This window comes from Triticum urartu, chromosome 7A (genome assembly GCF_056163025.1).
Source record: "Triticum urartu cultivar PI428250 chromosome 7A, HENAU_Tu73, whole genome shotgun sequence".
NCBI lineage: Eukaryota > Viridiplantae > Streptophyta > Magnoliopsida > Poales > Poaceae > Triticum > Triticum urartu.
The window spans coordinates 741665549-741678774 of record NC_141879.1 but is presented as its reverse complement, the minus strand read 5'-3'; the positions used below and the strand labels follow the sequence as shown (position 1 = coordinate 741678774).

General features: G+C 45.4%; 1 long non-coding RNA gene across 1 annotated transcript; it reads left to right on the top strand.

Annotated features, from left to right (window-relative positions):
- The first annotated feature begins 9576 nt into the window (after positions 1-9576).
- LOC147962602 (uncharacterized) lies at positions 9577-12993 on the top strand. Its single transcript, XR_015612094.1, has 3 exons — positions 9577-10231; positions 10320-11425; positions 12662-12993. It is a non-coding gene; the product is annotated as an uncharacterized LOC147962602 (long non-coding RNA).
- Positions 12994-13226: the final 233 nt, after the last annotated feature.

Genomic DNA, 13226 nt, shown 5'->3' with positions numbered 1-13226 from the left:
GCTATTATAGTTGGATCTTATGTTTCTTCTCCCTCTCTACTCAATTGTAATGGATTGAGTTTTCCCTTTGAATTTATCTTATCGGATTGAGTCTTTAATGATTTGACAACACTTGATGTATGTCTTGTTGTGCGTATCTGTGGTGACAATGGGATATCACGTGATTCACTTGATGTATGTTTTGGTGATCAACTTGCGGGTTCCGCCCATGAACCTATGCATAGGGGTTGGCACACGTTTTCGTCTTGATTCTACGGTAGAATCTTTGGGGCACTCTTTGAGGTTCTATGTGTTGGTTGAATAGATGAATCTGAGATTGTGTGATGCATATCGTATAATCATACCCACGGATACTTGAGGTGACATTAGAGTATCTAGGTGACATTAGGGTTTCGGTTGATTTGTGTCTTAAGGTGTTATTCTAGTACGAACTCTAGGGTTGTTTGTGACACTTATAGGAATAGCCCAACGGATTGATTGGAAAGAATAACTTTGAGGTGGTTTCGTACCCTACCATAATCTCTTCGTTTGTTCTCCGCTATTAGTGACTTTGGAGTGACTCTTTGTTGCATGTTGAGGGATAGTTATATGATCCAATTATGTTATTATTGTTGAGAGGACTTGCACTAGTGAAAGTATGAACCCTAGGCCTTGTTTCCTAGCATTGCAATACCGTTTATGCTCACTTTTATCATTAGTTACCTTGCTGTTTTTATAATTTCAGATTACAAAAACCTTTATCTACCATCCATATACCACTTGGCCGAACTAGTGCACGTATACAATTTACCATTGTCACTACAAAAAAATACACTTCCGTGATGATACGTGTTTGTCACAGTAGGTCGCTTTTTTTGTCATGCATGTACATCCATGACAAATTTATGACAGAATCAAGATAGTCATACCTGTGCTGTGTAGAAGTGTTCCATGACATTACCAAAATTATCATCACAGAAGTGTCCACTTCCATGAAGATAAATTGCGCGTCACAGAAGTGCTTTCGTCAAGGGTGACCGACACGTGGCATCCACCGTAACGGAACGCCATTAAGCTATCGGGTCAAGTTTTGGATCTGGTAACCCGTTAACAGCCCCGACCAATGGGGATTTTGCACATGTAAAATCATCATTGGCTAGAGGAAACATGTGTCGGCTCATCATCGGGACAGATGTCATCCACTCACTGGGCAGAAGGCGCCGATGATACATCGACACGTGGCACGGCCCAACAAGTTTAAATGGGCCGACCCAACTAAAGGCCCACAAGATTTTAAGGACCATAATGGGTCGGCCCAGCTAAAGGCCCACGAGATTTTGCGGACCATAATGGGCTGGCCTAGCTAAAGGCCCACAAGATTTCATGGGCCATAATGGGCCGACCCAAGTATAGGCCCACAGGATTTTTGTGTGCCATAATAGGCCAGCCCAGGTAAAGGCCCACAAAATTCTTGCGGATCATAATGGTCCGGCCCAGCTAAAGGCCCACGAGATTTTGCCGACATTAATGGGCCGGCGCAGCTGTAGGCCCACAAGATTTTGAGAACCCTAGTAGGCCAGCCCGTTAACTGGCTGCCATGTTATGGGCCAAATGCCAGCCCATATTTGATACGGTCTATTAATGGCCTGCCATGCTCCGGGCCTAATAGTGGCCCATATGAGATCCGGCCCATTAAAAGCCTACCACATTCTGGGCCCAATTACGGCCTAGATCAGGTCCAGCCCTTTAAGAGGTTTTGGGCCTAATTATGGCCCATATCAGATTCGGCCCGTCAACAGGACAATATGCTTTTGGGCCCACTTGCTAAAGGCCCACTTAGTAATTCGGCCTGATATTAGTTATGGCTTGTTAAGGGCCCGTTTAACATTTCGGCCCTATAATAATTTCAGCCTGTTAAAAGCCCGTCATATAGTTGGGCCTAACTACGGCCCGGTTTGCATCCGGCCTGCTCGCAACCAATATCTGATTGGGCCAAACAAGGACCGAGACAATTTTTCGGCCTGTTAAAAGCCCGTGATTTGATTCGCACAATCATGGGCCGGGGTTCATCACGGGCTGCTGCCGGCCCGTGAGCTGATCGACACGTTTCAGGCCCAACCTACATCGTGATTGCATGACGGCCTGATTATGTACCGTAATTTTACGGTTTGACCGGTTTACTGCGAAGACAGGATATATATACATTAAAATAACTGCAACATCGTGAATAAGAAAAAACCTATACTATACAATAAAGAAATTACGGCATATTACATCCACTGGGTATCAAAGTTTGCCACTATGATAATAAAGAACAAGCAGACAGCAGATTACATACACTGGGCATCAAAGATTGCCACCGGTGCAAATAAACATGCCAACAAAATAATATACAAACCCGACAACACTTAAATAGAGTTCAAGAAAGGTTAGACCTGCTGGGGAGTTGCAGCGCAAGCAGCTGAGCAAGATGATGAGACTGCGCTTGTTCAACACTTATATCTTCCTCACTCTGAAAGATAAACAAGCAGACAGATGACATGTTTTGGACATAAAAGTATCAGTGCTAGCAATTCATCACATTTTTACTGACGAATAAAGTGACACGGTTTAAATTTGCATTAACACAATATGGTATTGTTCAGGTCAAGACATAGCAGGAAATGACATTGTGAAGGAGTTGGCAGCTTCACGACACCATTGGATTACAGATCAAGAACTCATAAGTATCAATGGTTAGTGTGCTGTCAATTTATACCATTTCAGATTGGCAAATAAAGAGACGGTTTAAATAATAGTAGAATGATATGACATTTTTCATAGTTAAGACATTGCAGAATATGACATTGTGCTGTAGTGGGTAGGTTCACCACACCACTGGATTACAGATGAAGAACAGAAGCATACATGCAGTGCAAAAGGAGATCACTTGCTCTGTATACACTGGTAGAAAAAGGGCCTGTAGTCCCGGTTCGTAAGGGCCTTTTGTCCCGGTTCTGGAACCGGGACTAAAGGGTCGGTACTAATACCTCCCCCCTTTAGTCCCGGTTCAAACCAGAACCGGGACAGATGGGCATCCACGTGGCCGCTGCCGGCAGCCCAGGCAGGGGGGCTTTTGGTCCCGGTTGATGACATAAACCGGGACCAAAAGGCTTCCACGCGTCAGCAGCTGGCTGGAGATGAGGTTTTTCTTTTTTCTTTTTCTAAAAAAAGTGGCTGTTTTAGGGGTTTAGGGGGTTATTTTTAGGTTTTTATTAGCTAGCTAATAGAGAGAAGTGTCCTCTCTTATATCTTCATCCTTGGTTTACCAACGCTAGCTACTGCTATGTTCATTTCACCCGCAGATATATAATAACTCATGAATGCTCGCATCATACATCATCATATATAATAAAAGTCCTACTAATCAAGCATCATCATACAACTTCTACTCGTTATTAATAATAAGTCATACGATCATCATCCTCATAGTCATCGAACCCAACCCTACATAATTGTTCTTAGCACATGATCATCAGTATCAGGTAGGACCTAAACACACTTAAGGTAAAATAGCATAAAACAATATAGACCCTGACTCTCCATTATGAAGAATGGAGATCATCCTGTCTCCAATTCTTGCGCCTCGCTTCCTTTTGCTTCCAAGAAGCTCCTTACGACTGTCCATACATTTTTTCCATCCTTTGATTTTCATGTCTCCACTTCTTTTAGAAATCTCATATGGACAGTTGAGATTCGTAGGATGACCTGGATATATGTTCAAAACACGAAGGCTGCCGCCATTCTGATACATCAAATGAGGCAGACAATCCTCTGGGATTCTCTATTGAAAAACATAGTAATAACTTCGTAGTTAGCAATGATGTACTAGTTTTAGAAGTATGCAAAAAGATGCACGGATGTCGTAATAGTAAAAAATCTTACCAGGGTATCTCCATAGTAGTTACCGTAGTTCAACACGTGCACTAGTGGCACGTATTGACCATAATGTTGAGGAGTTCGATTGTAGATATTGTAATTCTCAAGATCATTACAAAATCCAACCAGATGAGTTTTCTCCTTGTAAGTTAACTCAGAGCCATCGGTGTCCTCCTTTTTTGTATATCATTTTTTCACTTATGCATGTCATTTGTTTTCTTTTTGTAGGTTGTGCAACAAATAGTTGGACTTGTTCAGTCTTCAAATGCCGCTAAGCCTCAGACTTTTCAAGATTGGTCGGAGTCCCTTGTTTCAAGATTTATACTGGATTTACAGTGTCCAGTGTAATTCTAAGTGGATTTACACTGTAATTCTAGGTGGATTTACACTGTAATTCCTACTGGATTTACACTGTAATTCTATGTGAATTTCCAGTAGTGTAATTCTTACTGGATTTACACTGTAATTCCTACTGGATTTGCAGTGTCTTAGTGGATTTGAACTGAAATGCTTCGTGTAATATTTAGTGAATTTTACAATGTTTTACGGTGGATTCATACTGGATTTACAGTGTTTTTCTTAGTGGATTTACAGCGGTATTTATAGTGTAAATCTTAGTGTAATTTTAATGGATTTTTACATTGTACTCCCTCCATTCCCAAATATTTGTCTTTTTAGAGATTTCAAATGGACTACCACATACGGATGTATATAGACATATTTTAGAGTGTAGATTCACTCATTTTGCTTGGTATGTAGTTACTTGTTGAAATTTCTAGAAAGACAAATATTTAGGAACGGAGGAAGTAATTCTTAGTGGACGTAAACATTTTTACAGTGCATTTTTAGTGGATATTACATCTAAATTCTTTAGTGGAATTTTAGTTCTTTTCTAGATTGTATTTTTCATTTCATTTTGGTCGTGTGTTGTTAGTTTTAGAATAGTGGACATGGGAAAGTTTTGCCTGTAACGTTGGGTTATTTTTCTCCTTTCTTGCTGCTTTCCTGTATGGGTTGAAAAGAGTTGGGGTGTAGACCCGTTAACATGATGATGCGAGTGTGTTTAAAAGCCAGACAACAAGGAGCAAACAGAGGAGAGGAGACACGGGACAGCGACACTTGTCATCCTTGAACTGGCGGAAAAAATATGACTGAAAGCAAATTTATTTTCATCCAGATGTAAAGTAGACAGTCCTGAAAATTATAGCAATTGATCTCTCGCTGCACGGCTAGTCAACGAAGCTCCGCATTATGTGATGTATGGAATATGTGGAAACTACAATCGTGATCCCTAACCTGCTCCCTCCCCGCCAGCTCGGCGCTCGCGCCGCCTGTTTCGGTTGCTTGGCTGCTCGCGTGGGATGAGGAGGAGGAGGGGCGTGTTCCAGGAGGAAGAGAGGAGGCGGAGGGGGATTTGGCACATAGCCGCCGAGGAGCTGTTGTCGGCCGGCAGAAGTTCCTCTGGCCCGCTCGCGAACTTCAGAACCAAAGCATGCCTTCTGCATCCAGTTTTACCGTTTCAGCTAGCAAGGCTATGCCTCGTGGGCAGGCGGGGCGAGCGGTGATGGCGTTCGGGTGGAGATAGCAGCGAGCGGCTGGGTGGTGCAGGCGACGACGGCAACCGGGTGGGCAGCGTCAGCAGGCGCTCTTACCATTGCAATCAAAACTTTTACCGTATAGAGAAATGAATAAAAGAGAGAAGTAATGTGATCTGCTGCTTGCAGTTAAATGATTGCAGTCATGTTTGATGCTTTAGCAGTCATGTTCAATGATGGGGATTCTAGGATAGACATATTTGTTCAAGAGTACATGACACACAGCTGTATGAGAAATCCAGTTTTTAACCAATGGAAAAACGGGTTTATGCTAAACGCTTACCATTGCAATCAAAACTTTTACCGTATAGTATTACCATAGCATTTTGTTTCGTATCTTTTAATGTGGTCGATGATCCATGCTATGACTTACTGAGGTTATTTTGCTATGAAAAGTGAGGCTTTTGAGATGACGATGCTGTAGTATTTGATTCCCTTGTATGTTTCTGTAACAGGTTGCTGTTAAGATTCTGGATCCTGATGTGCCTGAGTTCAAGAAGAATGCAGTAAAGCAGCTCAAGTTGACCAAAAAAGGGAAGATACATAGAAGGAACTAGTGTATGATCGAGAACATACTCCACTGCCATTCTGGTGCTGGAGAGGGAAAGTTTTGTTTGTAGATAGATAGAGTAGGTGGGAATCCCTGTGTCCTTGGATTGGCTTGTCATATGTGGTCAGGATACTTCCATGATGCATCCTCTTTTGATTTGTTCAAATGTTATGCAGGCACTACAATTGAGTGAGTTGAGTAACGTCGAAGGGAATCTCTAAATGTGTATATCCTGATTGCTTCATGTCTGGATTTTTTCTGCAGCATAAATTTTGTTTCCAATACCGGGCATCCTCTCTGATGTGTCCAAATGTTATACGGGCACTATAATTGACTGATTTGAGTAATGAGTTGAAGGGGATTGGTTCATGTGCATATACTAGCTGTTTCATGCCTTAAGTTAATAAGAAAAAGTTAACCCTGTTTATTTTTTTTAGATTGCAATGTACCATCCAATGTTACAGATCTTGATGTCTATACAACAATACAGGGCCATCCCTAATTCTCTTGCTGCTTTACTGAAAGGGGTGCCGTAGTCACTGAAATACCATCCACACTCACCCAAATGGATGACGTTACTGAAATTCTACAATGATATGTCTTCTTACATACTTCCAGTGGACAAATTATAAAAATCAATGAATTTCAGAATGATGTTTTACAATTGGTGCAGTGTAAATCTAAATGTTTTCATATTTTTTCTTTTCTTAACTTCTCACACATGCAGCAACGTTAAGCCATGTGCAAGTTTGTGTTTCTAAAGTGAGGCATACACATATGTTTTACTGCTATAATCATGACGGCTCACTTCCTTCCTTTGCTGAAATTCAAGTATTAATAATTCCTCTACACTCTTCTCTGTGTAAGCCATTTTTCCTATTTCGCTAATGTGCCATAGGTGGGATGAGCACTACAAAAACAAGCCCTACAATAAGCAAGTGAAACTACTGTTTTCTGCTCTGTATACTACCATCTTGAGGAAATGGCCTCTGCCTTTCAAAAATGGTGATGTTACAAAACACTTGATACAAATAGTGAGTTTCAGATGAACCCTTTATTCTGAATTTATTGTCTTGGCCATTGTAAGTTGAAAATTCATTCACCAGTAGTGGCTACACAGACCGTGAGCTGAGTTGACCAAAGCAAAGTGTGGATGGACCACTACGTGCCAACGGTGGAAATATACATGAAAATTATTGTTGCATCAATGCCAGCGAAGCTTATTTTTTTTGAACAATCACCGGGGGGGGGGGGAGGGTCCCCACCTGAATATATTACTCAAAGGCCCAACGGGCAAGTTATATCAAGGGTTACAACGAGAGGAGAGGTATAGGCGCCAAGATACGGCAGCCTCCCTACTGACGGAGTCCTTAAATCTGAAGGCCCAAAGCGTAAAATCCAAAATAATGTTCCAAAGAGTATCTAGGGGTGTGTGTAGCTCGTTGCGGAAGACACGAGCGTTCCTGGAGTCCCACAGCTTCCAGAGGATGGCGAGGGCTACGGTAGGCCAAATGTTGATGTCGAGGCCGACCGGCGTAGTAGTATCCCAAAGAAGGTCGATGGAGTGAGGGGGCTGCAGCCCTATGAGGGACCAAACCTGTGCCGCGCATGGGCAAAGGATGGCGACATGCGTTGCGTTCTCATGAGTGAGGGCGCACCGCGGACAATCCGAATCAGAGGTGATGGTCTTACGATGTAAGTTCGCCATCATACTCAACCTGTCACGACAGAGAAGCCAGCCGAAAATCTTGACCCTGATAGGTGCCTTGGAACTCCAGATGTACCCTGCGTTGAGATCGATCTCATGGTCGGAGAAGAGCAACGAGTAGGCGCACCTCGAGGAGAAGGAAGAGTCGTGGTTGAGGAACCTGTCGTCGGGCGCGTCGTTGGTGGTGTAACATCCTGCAACAGAGACAAAACAGATGCAAGCTCTACAGAAGCAACATTGGTTAGGCAGTTCCGCAGAGTAGCGAGTAAACCATAATGCATGACATGTGAAACCAGGACCGAGGGTGAGGTGGAGTGGGAGAAAAGGTGTGGGTAGGTGTCAGCTAGCGGAGTCGGAAGAAGCCAAGCATCGAGCCAGAAGAAAGTGGATGTGCCATTGTTGGTAAGGACAAAGGAGATTTTGCGGAGGGTTCAAATATGTTCGTTTACGATTCTCCATAGGTAGGAAGGGCTGTGAGGTTTGTTTTCGAAGTCTAGAGAGTAGTGCTGGAAAAACCAGTTGACCCATGGTAAGTCTGGTTTTTGGAGAAGTTTGAAGGCAAATTTCATTGGAAGGCAACTGTTTTGGAGAAGCAGGTTTTTGATACCTAGACCCCCAACAGATTTGGGTAAGCATACGTTTTTCCAAGCAATAAGGCACTTGGCCCCGGAGCATGTTTCATCGGCAGCCTAAAAAAAGGATCTGCGGATGGCGTCTAATATTTTAATGATCTTCTTTGGGAGCCTAAAAATGGACATGAAGTGAGTGGCAAGGGTGTCGAGAGTAGAGGAAATAAGTGTTAGTCTGGCTCCGCGGGAGAGCAGTTTAGCCGCCCAACTAGATAGGTACTTTCGGAAGCGTAGGATGATAGGTTCGAAAGCAGAGGAGGGCAGGCGTGTGTGCGAGAGTGGTAGGCCGAGGTAAATTTGGGGGAAGGAGGAGGGGTCACAACCGAAGGTGGCGGCGATGTTGTGGCTAGTAATGGTATCCGTGTTGATAGGGACGAAGGTAGTTTTGTGAAATTTGATGGTGAGACCGGTAGCGAGAGCGAACTTATCCAGAATATCTTTGAGGGTTGTCGCGGCTTGGTGTAACGCCCCGAGACCGTTGCGCCAGGTGTCTGCCAGTTATTCGCTGTCGTTGTCATGTCATTTGCTTGCGTGTTGCATCTTATCATGTCATCATGTGCATTGCATCATCATGTTTTCTAAACTTGCATCCGTCCTAGTCTCCTCGTTCCGTCCGTTGTCCGTTCCGAGCCCAGACACACTTGCACGCGCCCGCGGCATGTCCGAAATATTATTTTATAAGTGGCCGGAGAATGTTCTCGGAATGGGTTGAAAGTTGGTGTACGGTTTTATTATAGGTGTAGGTAGGCCGCCTGCCAAGTTTCATCGCATTCAGAGTCCGTTTGACGCCCCAACGGATAACTATTGCGGCAGTATAGCCGGTCTTTTCGTCGGACGTTTTCGGTCTCCGGAAACAGTCGCCGGGCCTCCCTCTCTTCTCTTCTCTCAGCTCGAGACCGTCTACACAGCTCACTACCTACCACCAGGTCCAACCTAACCTCTCCCGTCAGCCCGCAGCCCCCCTCGCGCACGTCCGAAAGTTGTCCCGAACCCGACCCGGACTATCGCCACCGTTGTGTCCGGATCATCCCCAAATGTCTACAAAACATCTCTGTTTTGTTTATTGGGCTTCCTAACCTATTCTTCTCCGACCGTCCGATTTTGATCGGATGATCCAAAATACCCCCTCCTATCTACATGCTGGTATATATAACAGTCCACCCAGTCCAACCCTAAATCTAGCTCCCTTGTCCCATCCCCGCCGCCACTCTCTCGGGATCCATCCCGCCACCCACCTGGTCTCGTCCTCGTTTTTAGCTACCAGCCCACCAGATCTGATCCAGGCCACCCTTCCATCCCGACCATCGGATCGAAGATCCAACGATCGAGCAAGTCTCCTGCAGCTCCTTGCCTCCCGCTCCCTCCTCGATCCAGATCGAGAGGAGCTCGACCCCGAGCCGCCGCCTGAGCACCTCCTCCTCACCAGTGCTTCCCTGGATCCCGTTTTCCACCCAACCAGCGCAATCACCAGACCGGAGCAAGCCGGGCTCCTCCTCTGCTTCTTCCTCAAGGCGCCCGAACCAGCCCCTGCCTCCTCGACCTCCCGAGCTGTCACGCCTCCATCTTCCCGTTTGTGCAGGGCAGGCGAGACGCCCAGGTCATGTCGACGTCCCTCCGCGCCTTCTCTTTCCTTTCCAGCCCCTTGTCTCGTTTCTTTTTGTCACAGTGAACCAGCGCCGCCGCCGAAGCACGAGTCCACCACCGTCGTTGCCTCCAGCCCCGCCTCGGATCCGCCTGAACCTGAACGGGAGCATGCTCCGCTGCCCATTCTCGGCCTCCCCCCGCGTCCAATTCCTCGCCTGCATCTCCTCCGTCAGCGCCGCCGTGCACGCACGCCTATGGCGAAGCTCCGGTGAGCCGAGCGTGCCCGTGCCCTTGTTTCTTCCTTCCCCTTTACCTTCTATCTCTCACACGTCTTCCTCTCTCTCTGATGCGTCCAGGGAGAAGTACCAACCGCGCCGGAGTCTTCTCCTCGCCGCTGCCTTCGTCAAGTCCCTGCCGTCGCCGCTGCTTTGTCTCTGTCGAGCAGAAAACGAACAGCGAACACGCCCCTGCCTGCGTTGACCCGCTCCTGTTTCTGGCTCGGTTCGCCTGGAACGCCAGCGCGAGGCCCAGCACCGCGGCCCACCAGCAAGCAGGCCTAGCGCCCCTTCCAGCCTCCCTCTCCTAGCCGACCGGCCTCAAGGCCCAATGTGAGGCCCAGTCCGCCCCAGTTTTGGCCTGTAGTGTTTTTTTTATTGCCTGGCGATTTGTCTATTTATTCCAGAGACAACTGTTTTACAGAAAAGCCCCTGTACTTATGCATATAATAACTCTCAAACCATGTATCATATGAAAAAACTTTATATATGAAACTTGCTTAGAATTTCATCTAGTTTAATAATATCCAACTTTCATCTATGTTTAAAATGCTTAAGATGCTGTTTGTTTAAACTTGCTTAATTAACTTGCTAAAATGATTTATTTCATAACTAAATAACTGTAGCTCCAAACCTAACAAACTTTATATGTATTTGGGGTAGAATTTTGCCTAGTTTAACATGGTGGCTTTACTTTGCATGTTCAACAACTCTAAAATTGTGTATAGGGCAGATCAGTACCAAACCTAAAATATGCACATGAGGAGTTTCCGGATTTGTTGTTTTGTTGTTCCGGCCTCATTTAAACTTGCCTAGATAGGTAGTTTTACTTTGCTTCACCCCTTGCCATGTTAAGAACATTTAATATTGTTGGGTACATAACAAGATCGAACTAAATAATGGAATGTGGTGTTTTGTCAATATGCAATCCGATGCATATTGAGCTCCACTTAACTTGTAGTGTTGTTTGTGCACTTTGCCATGCCATGCCTCATTAAACCGGACATGCATCATAATTGTTTGTGCATCATGCCATGTTTATGTGATGGTTGTTTACTATGTTGTTTGCTCCTTTCCGGTGTTGCTTCTTCGGGTTGGTTCCGATAACGTTGCGTTTGTGAGGATTCGTTCGACTACGTCCGTTTGTCTTCTTCATGGACTCGTTCTTCTTCCTTGCGGGATCTCAGGCAAGATGACCATACCCTCGAAATCAATTCTATCTTTGCTTGCTAGTTGCTCGCTCTTTTGCTATGCCTATGCCGTGATACCTACCACTTGCTTATCATGCCTCCCATATTGTTAAGCCAAGCCTCTAACCCACCTTGTCCTAGCAAACCGTTGTTTGGCTATGTTACCGCTTTGCTCAGCCCCTCTTTTAGCGTTGTTAGTTGCAGGTGAAGATTGGAGTTTGTTCCTTGTTGGAACATGGATATTTTGTTGGGATATCACAATATCTCTTATTTAATTAATGCATCTATATACTTGGTAAATGGTGCAAGGCTCGGTCTTATGCCTAGTGTTTTGTTCCACTCTTGCCGCCCTAGTTTTCGTCATATCGGTGTTATATTCCCGGATTTTGCGTTCCTTACACGGTTGGGTTATCATGGGAACCCCTTGACAGTTCGCTTTGAATAAAACTCCTCCAGCAAGGCCCAACATTGGTTTTACCATTCGCCACCTAGCCTTTTTCCCTTGGGAGTCGCGCATCCCGAGGGTCATCTTTATTTAACCCCTCGGGCCAGTGCTTGTCTAAGTGTTGTCCAAACTGAGCGATGTCCGGAGCTACCAGGGGCAACTTTGGGCTGGCCCACCCGACGTCTGGCTCATCTGGTGTGCCCTGAGAACAAGATATGTGCAGCTCCTATCAGGATTTGTCGGCACATCTGGGTGGCTTTGCTGGTTTAGTTTTACCATTGTCGAGGATGTCTTGTAACCGGGATGCCGAGTCTGATCAGATTGTCTTGGGAGAAGGAATATCCTTCGTTGACCGTGAGAGCTTGTGATAGGCTAAGTTGGGACACCCCTGCAGGGATTTGATCTTTCGAAAGTCATGCCCGCGGTTATGGGCAGATGGGAATTTGTTAATGTCCGGTTGTAGAAAACCTGAAGTTGATCTGAATTAAAATACACCAACCGCATGTGTTACCGTGATGGTCTCTTCTCGGCGGAGTCCGGGAAGCGAACACGGTGTTGGAGTTATGCTTGACATAGGTTGTTCTAGGATCACTTCTTGATCATAGTTGTTCGACCGTGCTTTTGCCTTCTCTTCTCGCTCTCATTTGTGTATGTTAGCCACCATATATGCTATTCGCTTGCTGTAGCTCCACCTCATACCTTTTCCCTACCTATAAGCTTAAATAGTCTCGATCGCGAGGGTGTGAGATTGCTGAGTCCCCGTGACTCACAGATACTTCCAAAACCAGCTTGCAGGTGCCGTTGAACCGTGCAGATGACGCAACCGAGCTCAAGGAGGAGCTCGATGAAGATCTCGTCCTTTGTGTTGTTTCGTTTCAGTTGATCAGTAGTGGAGCCCAGTTGGGACGATCGGGGATCTGTGTAGCACTTGGGGTAGTCTTCTTTTATTTTGGGTTCCGTAGTCGGACCTTGAGTGTATCTGGATGATGTAATGCTTTATTCATGTATTGTGTGAAGTGGCGATTGTAAGCCAACTATGTATCTTTTTCCCTTATGTATTACATGGGTTGTGTGAAGATTATCTCACTTGCGACATTGCTTTCAATGCGGTTATGCCTCTAAGTCGTGCTTCGACACGTGGGAGATATAGCCACATCAAGGGCGTTACACTTGGGTAGAGGCGTGGGCTATGATTAGAGTGTCGTCAGCGTACTGGAGCACAGTAGGCGGACGATCCATTTAGATCGGGTGGCAGAGGTTGTTCGAAGAGAAAGCCCGTAAGATTAAGCGCTGGAGCAGGTCGTCAATGATTATGAAAAGGTAGGGGGACATGGGGTCTCCCTGTAGGAGACC